Genomic DNA, 8,707 nt, shown 5'->3' with positions numbered 1-8,707 from the left:
GGTTCGAACCCACGCCCCCTGCAGTGGAAGTGCAGAGTCTTAACCACTGGACCACCAGGGAAGTCCCTGTCCTCGTTTAACCTTAATCACTTCCTTAGAGGTCCCACCTTCAAAGAAAGCCTGAGGATTAGGGCTTCAGCATGTGAATTTTAGGGGGACACACTCACTGGGTCCATAGCACTAAGGATCAGAACAGTCAGGGGGAAACGTCCTACTTTGTCGGCTCTCCACGGAAAGCGAGTATGCCCCCGACACCTACACAGGCCTGACCTCAACACCTGAGATCATCAGGCTGAAGGATTTATCAGTGACTAAATCCAGCAGTACTGTGTTGCCGGCAGGAAAAAATCCATTGTCTAATTACGAACCTCCACATCCCAGAATTGTGGTGCGAAGCCTTTTTTCAACTCCTTTTAACAGAGCTTCTCTCTGTGGCAATTCCAGCCAATTAAGCCTACTCTGCAGGTCCCAGGCAGAGAGGGCTCTGTGTATGGGCTATATTTAGTGCCCAGGTGGCAGATGGACATCTGCCACGCTGAGCCCAGCAGCGTCAGGATGGCTCCCGGGGCTTGTGTGGCAACACAGAGGCTCCCCATGCCTGTGTTAACCCAGGCCTCCCGCCCAGCCCCGAATGGCTTCAGAAAAGCTGACTTAGGTGGCGCAGTACCTCTTTATGGGCACCATGCCCTGGACCTGCTGGCTTTTTTTTTTTTTTTTTTTTGGCTGCGTTGGGGCTTTGTTGCTGCGCACGGGCTTTCTCTAGTTGCAGCGAGCGGGGTCTACTCTTTGTTGCGGTGCGGTGGCTTCTCGTTGCGGAACACGGGCTTAGTTGCTCCACGGCATGTGGGATCTTCGAGGACCAGGACTACGAACCTGTGTCCCCTGCATTGGCAGGTGGATTCTTAGCCACTGAGCCACCAGGGAAGTCCCAGGCCTGCTGGCTTTTTAAGGGCCCCTAGAAAATATTTGAAACCGGAGTTTAAAATGCATTGGTTCCAAGACACAGAAGTTTCTAATTTGAAATCAGTAAATGTTAATTAAACACCCAGGAAATGTCAATGGTTACCTACAGTTCAACACTACTGTCATATAAATGGCTAATAAATAAGTAGCTATATTATTGTATAATGTATTTATATTTGATAATAAGAACAATAAGGATAATTTATTTTAAAAAGCTGAAAAGTATAAAAGTCCTTCCAAATTTTCTAGAGCAAAGAGATATTTAGAATGGGGTATGGGTGCCTTTTAATGTTTGCTATGATGTGGGAGGTCCCCTAAGGTCAGCGGGCCCAGGGCCTGGCCCAGGTGTGTCCTCTAATGACCAAGAGGACCCTGACATTTGGGCAAAGCTGGATTCCCAGCCCGCCTGTTGCCATGTTTCTGAGGTTGCTTAGCTTGGCCCAGTTTGATCTGGGCATCACCCAGGCCCCAACACTCTACAGCGAGTTTCTCATGGTGTCATCCAGGAACCACCTGCAACATTTGGGGCACCTGTTAAAATTGCAGTTTCCTGGGCCTCAGGACCTATTGGATCAGATTATCTGAGCAAGGGCCCCAGGAGGCTGTACTTTGAACCAGCTCCCAGGTGATTCTGATATATGGTAAACTATAAGAACCAGAGCTCGATAAGGCCTGCTTCCTGTTTGACGAAGAGCTGAGCAGAGCTGGTGAGAAGCAGGTCTCAGGGTATGAGCCAGGACTCTCTGAGGTTCATGGCAGACAACTGGGGCCAGAGCCAGGACCCAGGGAAGAGGTCTAGGACTGGAAGGGACTTCAGGTAAGACCAATAGACTGGGACTTGTGCCCCTTCTGGCTCCTGAATTCTCCCACTTGCCCCAAGCCAGCCTGCAAGGCTCAGGGCTCAGAGCTCAGGCCCTGGCAGGAGCTCTTTGGGGCTGGATCAAAGGGAAAGGTGGGAGGAGGACCGACATGTACTCATTTATTCATTTATTCAGTGTACATTCATTCATCCAGTATTAATTGAGCGCCTGTTCTGTACCAGACACTGGACTAGGCCCTGGCCATACAGCAATGAACAAAACTGGATATTGTTATCCGCCTTGTGGGGCACACAGATCTGGCCCAGCTGCTGGGCAGATCTAACAGGGCTACTTGGGCCTGGCAAGAGCTGCTGGGAAGTGAAAATGAGATCATGTGCCAGAGGAAGGTGTCCCATTTTATTCCAGGTAGGAAAGGGCTCCAGCCAAGGCAGCCTCTGTGGAATGTCAGCTGAGGGATATTAACCACTCAACCTGTAAGTCTTAACACCTGCCTTTCCCTTTCTTCCATCCACCTCCAGTTCCTATCCATTCTACTTTCAAAATATCTCCTGCAACTGTCCACTTCTCTTCATTCCCTCTGCCACTGTCCCACCCCAAGCCACTGTCCTCTCCCTCCAGGGTGATGGCAGGAGCCACTGACCATTGTCATTACTCTATTCTTTTTTTTTTAATTTTATTTTTTGATTGATTGATTTTTGACTGCATTGGGTCTTTGTTGCTGTGTGCGGGCTTTCTCTAGTCGCGGAGAGCGGGGGCTACACTTCGCTGCAGTGCATGGGCTTCTTATTGCTGTAGCTTCTCTTGTTGCGGAGCACAGGTGCACGGGCTTCATTAGTTGCAGCACGCAGGCTCAGTAGCTGTGGCTCGCGGGCTCTAGAGCGCAGGCTCAGTAGTTGTGGCGCACGGGCTTAGTTGCTCTGCAGCATGTGGGCTCTTCCCTGACCAGGGATCAAGCTGTGTCCCCTGCATTGGCAGGCGGATTCTTAACCACTGCGCCACCAGGGAAGTCCCGTCATTGCACTACTCTTAACCATTTCCAAAACATTATCCTCATAACTTCCTCCCAATGATGTGGATCCCCTGCTTGCAGGCCCTCCGGTGACCGCCCAGTGCACTTAGAATAAAATCCAGGCTACCTAACATGATTCGTAGAACTCCCGATGGCTGGCCCCAGGCTTCCTCATCAGCCCTGTCACATGCCGATGTCCCCCTGGCTGTCTCTGCTTCCCACCAAAGTCTTTCGGCTCCGAGGACACTCATACACCTGGAATGCCTTTCCCTGCTTCCTTTCCTGTGGCCGGAGTGATTGCTATTCATCCTTTAGGCTTCTACTTAAACATCACTTCCACAGAGAAGCCTTCCTTGACTACTCCCCACCCTCAGTGTAAATGTGGTCCCCCTGTCCATTTTACCTTTATTTTGTGTTCATAGTAATTACATATTTTCTTGTGATTATTTAATGACTGAGTCATAAGCTCCTCTAGGTAGAAAGCTGATCTATTTTGCCCCTTTTGGTACACACAGTACCTAGCACATTGGTACTCAATAAATATTTGTTGAATGAGTGAATGAATGAACAAGTACATCCTCATGCTGTGCTTGTTCCAAAGTGTCCATCTTTGTGGCAAGAGTCATGGGAAATGCAAGGAGGAGGAACAAATCACAGTCCCTGCATTTTAAGAGATTTGAGAAGATATTTCATGAACAAGACGTTTATATTCATTATCAGTTACTGAATAACAAATTACCCTAAAACTTAGCAACTTAAAACAATAAACATTTATAATCTCACACTGTTTCAGTAGGTCACGTATTTGGAAGCAGTTCACTTGGGTGGTTCTGGCTCTGGGTCTCTCATGAGGTTTCAGTCAACGTGTCGGCCACGGCCACAGTCATCTGAAGGCTTGACTGGGACAGGAAGATCCACTTCCAAGGTGGCTCACTCACATGCCTGCCATTAGTACTGGTTGTCGCCTAGTAACCTCAGCTCATCACCACATGAACCTTTTCACAGGGCTGCTTAAGCATCCTCCTGACCTTGACATGGCGGTTGAATTCCTCCAGAGTAGGTGATCTAAGAGAGCACAAGCCAGAACACTGTCATTTCTGCCACATCCTATTGGCTACACAGGTCAGCTCTACTCATGGAAGGAGAAGACTGCACAGGAGTTGAGGATCACTGGGGGCCATTGGAGAGGCCAGCTACCAAGTGCTGAAGTGTGGTCCCCTGCATATAAGTGTGAATTCAGAGAAGGGAACAATCTCTGTGATAATTAGGTTTGGTTTGATGAAAGAGGTTGATTCACTCTGTATCCTGAAGAATGACTAGCCACTGGAGAGCCCTCCATGAGTGGAGGGAAGGCAGGCCAGGTGGGAGCACAGCACGAGCAAAGGCACTGAGGCAGGGAATGGGCATCATTGTTAGAGAGTGGTCTGGCTGGAGCAGAGTGTGTGTGTAGTGAAGTAGAGGTAATAAGACAAAGTAGCTGGGTGACATTGAATTAAAGAGCCTTTGGATGGTTGTAAATAGGGAACACTGTGGAGTGCTGTGATGACTGACTGTGCTGACCCAGAGCTTTAGGAAGCATCACTGAAGGTCAGCATGTAGGACAGCTTGGTCTGGGGAGAGACTAAAGCAGACACAGCCTTGGCCCGGTGAGAACCTGAATTAAGTTATTGGCATTAGGAGAAAAAAAGGAGGCAGAATTTTAAGTATTATTACAAAGAAAGAATCAACGCTACCCAGAAAGCCCAGGAAATGGAGGATGAGGTAAGGAGATGGGTCTGGACCTCAATTTCTCCTTGTACACAATGGGGCTGGGGGTGTGTGTTAGCACTTGCTCCACCCATCTGCCAGGGCTGAGATGAGCATCATGTGATATGATGGATATGAAACTACTTTGATAGGAGAGAGGTTGTAGACACTGAAGGGATTACGATTGTAGGAACAATTTGCATGGTGAGCAGTGTTTATTTTAGGTCAGAGGGAGGTAAGGTTGGGAAAAGAATAGGGACTATTTGGGGCCATGTCTGTCCAGCAAGCCATCCCTCTATCCTTTCCAGCCTGATGGATCTAAAACCCAACACATCTCTCTTCTCCTGTCTTTGTGCCCCACTGTTCTCCCAGTTACCCATCTGTAGTCTGAGCACTTGACTCCATGGGTCCTGGGGAACCTGCAATCTTCCCCTTTTCCTCTGCCGCACTACAAGCACACAGTAGTGAGGCGCCTGCCAGGGGAGTAGCCACTGCTAGTGGCTGAGCAACGTGAGAGACTGGGTCTTCTGGAGCTGGAAGCTATACCCAAAGTGGTCAGATCAGAGGAGACGCTGACCCAGCCAGCGGACTCTGACCTGCAGTGTCCTAACCTCTGTGTCTAATCTCTCCTGGTCCACTTAGTTCCTTGCCCCCAAAGCAATTTGTGGAGAAAACAAAGCTGTTTCCTCTTTGCTGTGCTTATTGTACACACAGCCCTGTAGTTACTGATCCTCGTTGTATTAGTAATAATGAGTTTCTAGATTTGTATTGCCATTTCCAAGTACTTTCACAAACATCATCACTAAGGGGCATATAACGAAAGATAGAGCTATTGTGTATTAAGTATCCAGCCTCACAAATTACCACCTGGTTACTTTCATTCCGTAGGCCTCAGTCTTCTCATCTGTTAAATGGGATAGCAATAGAACCTATCTCCTCCAGTGACTGGGAGGATTGAATGAGGCTCAGCGCGGTGGCTGGCAGTTCGTGGTGATAGGGCAGAAACCTCACAGGGTGCCTGCAGGCTGGTTGGAGAGACATGTGGGGAAAAAAAAGTCTGCTTTTTTTGGGCTGCCTGGGCTTTTGTTAATAAATTTCCAGCGGGACGTTTCCGCCACTTGCCTTTTTTTAGAGACATGAAGAGAGGAGAATTGAAAACATTTCCTATGTTGAAATGAAAGGCACTATTTAATCTTGTCACCATCTGCCTGCGCTCCAGGCTGGGAGCCCACAGGCCCGGCTCCCTGTTTCCTAGCGACAGGCAGGCACACCTTCCCCATTAGAGAAAAACGCCCACTGCAAGGAATGCTTCTGCCCCAGGGAACTGGGAAAGAGGTGCCCCAGACCAGAAGGGGGCCCAGCCTTCCCTGGACGTTTGTCTTCAAACAGGCCACCCTGTTCTTCTTTCCCAGGGTCACACAGCAGCAGGGCCAGCCCTTAATTTGCAAAGTCCTTGAGGGACCCTTGGTGCCCTGAGCCCCCTCGTCGTCCTCAGCAAAGCTCTAAGGCTGTCTTCATTTCCAAGGGCTGCCGTAACAAAATACCACAAATTGGGTGGCTTACAACAACAGAAATTTACTTCCTCACCGTTCTGGAGGTCAGAAGTCCAAAATGAAGGTGTGGTTAGGGTTGGTCCCTTCCAGAGGCTTCCATGCCTGCCTCTAGGTTCCAGTGGCTCCCGCAAGCCATGACATTTCTTGGCTTGTAGATTCATCACTCTCCTCACGTGGCTTTCCCCCTCTGTCTCTCTGTGTCCTCTCTCTGTCTCTTATAAGGACACTTACCATTGGGTTTAGGGCCCATCCTAATCCAGGATGACCACATCTTTCTATTTTTACCTTAATTACATCTGCAGAGACCCTCTTTTGAAATACGATCACCTCAGAAGATCTAAGGCTCCAGGTGGGCATATCTTTTGGGGGGAACCACTATTCAACCCACTGCAGAAACTGTCAGGTCACCTGGGCTCCTCCTGTCCAGGTGAAAAAGTTTGATAAACTACTGTTAGAACAGCGTGTCGGATGCCCCTTGATCCCACAGTGAAGGGGTGTATATTTTGAAAATGGAGCTTGGGACAAGGCAACACCTAAACCAAAGAGGATGTAGCCCTCTTGGTGACATAACAGGTGTAGTGATTCCCCCAGGGAAATGCTTTCCGAGAAGGTGTCTTCCTGGTGACCCTGCTCAGCACAGGGCAGCAGCCATGCCTGTTCAGCTGTGCACACGGGAGAGGCACACCTGCCCTGTCCTCCAGTTCCCCAAATATCCCCCTCTGATATTGAAACTGATGGCTGAAAACTGTCCCTCTGAAATCCATCCTTTTAGTTCTTTTCCTTTTTAAAAAAACACATGCAACAACAAAAAACTATCACGTGCACTTTTTTTTTTAATAGGTAATGCGTTCTCCTAGTTTTAGCTTCCAAAGGAACAAAAGGATATTCTGTGAAGATTCTCCCTCCCACTCCTGTCTCCCAACCACCCGGTTCACCTCTCCAGAAACCACTGATATTTCAGTCTCATGTATTCTCCAGAGATGCATAAATAGAGATTTTCTTTTTCCCTTTACTGCATAAGTGGTAGCTACTACACCCACTTTTGTAACTTGCTCTTTTCACCTTGCAGTACATTCTGGGGATCTCTCCATAGCAGTCATACAGAGTCATATTTTTTTTTAAGTGGCAGAAGTAGCCACTGTGTGGAAATACCGCAGGGCGCTACCCAGTGCCCTACTGATGGACACAGGGGCTGTTGCCTATGTTTCCTGCTGCTACAAACAGCTGCCGTGAATAACTTTGCATGTGCTTCGTGTCCTACACGGGTGAGAATAAATCTCTAGGGTAAAGCGCTAGGAGTTGCCAGGCTCCCCCTCCCTCTATCACAAACCTTCTGGACTCGCAGGCCCTCGGTTGAACGGCACAGCCTCCCGAGGGCCTGGCTGGTTTATTTTAAGACGGCAAGTGCTCTGCAGGTGGAAATGTGCCGTGAGCTGAAGCTTCGCCTCCAGGCACAGTCTGTGTCGAGGTCCATGGACCCAGGGTGGACTGGAGACGGCAGGCCTGGTCCTGGCTCCAGTGCTGCTCTGTGTGACTTTGACGAATCATTCACCCTCTCTGGGACAGTGGGTACCTTAATCCCTGTCGCTCCTTCTTTCCCAGTTTTGAGGATGAGATGGGCACATGTGTTCCAGGGCTCACAGCGAGCTGCTCCAACAGCAGTCACATCCTATTACTAATAACAGTGGCTGTGAAATAGAGCGAACCCCATTTCACCCCTCCTGCTCGTATATTTCTTTCCAATCTTACGTCCTTGGCTCTCTGGAAAGAAGGATAAAGTTCAGGGAACATCTTCCATTTTTGAATTACCTGGCCTGCCGGGGCAGTGTGGACCACAGACAGGCGGATCTGGGGGGTCTGGCCCCGCAGACCCCAAGGGCAGAGGAGTGTCGTGTGGGAGTTGCTATGGCCAGGTGAGGGGTGGGTGTCTGGGAGGCCTTTCTGCCTGGAGGCCTTGAATACTGACAGCTAACATCTTCCTGGTACTTTACACTTTACAAAGTGCTTTCTCATATGCTTTCTCAGTTAATGTGTGATTCAGCCAAATTCTTAGTAACAGCGGATTTAAGCAGAAAAAGAATCTAGTGAATATTTTGGGTGGGAGCTCACAGAATTGCCTTCAATTTGGAGTATGCAGCTCAGAAGTCAGGTGGGAACCAGGAAAGAGGAGGTGAGGCCCCCATGGCCTCAGACACTAGATGTCACCCAGGCTGGACACAGGCCACCAGAGGCTGAGGTGACCTGTTAGCACACATTGTCACCCCTGTTGCCCAGCTCAGACAGTGTCGTGGGCCCACTGGGAGTGACCTCTGTGCTGCCCTTTCAAGTCACTGCAGGATGAGCGCCCCTTCTGCCCTGGATGCCTGTTGAGTGAACCCCGGGGCAGAGCCTACACCCCGACTACCCTGGAGGTGGAAGTGGGTGGCGTTTGCAACTTCTCCAGTGGAAAGCCAGACGGTCCCATAAAGAGTTACAGAGGGGGATCCTCAGTCCTAAGAGGGGTGGGTCAGATGTAGGGCAGCAGAAGGGCAAGTGTTTATGACTATTTGCACAAAAATCTTGGGGTTTGGGTTACTCTATGCATATCTTATTTATAGAGGGATGCTGGGGGCGGG

This window comes from Pseudorca crassidens, chromosome 14, assembly GCF_039906515.1.
Source record: "Pseudorca crassidens isolate mPseCra1 chromosome 14, mPseCra1.hap1, whole genome shotgun sequence".
In the NCBI taxonomy this organism is placed as follows: Eukaryota; Metazoa; Chordata; class Mammalia; order Artiodactyla; family Delphinidae; genus Pseudorca; species Pseudorca crassidens.
This window is presented reverse-complemented; position numbering follows the sequence as displayed.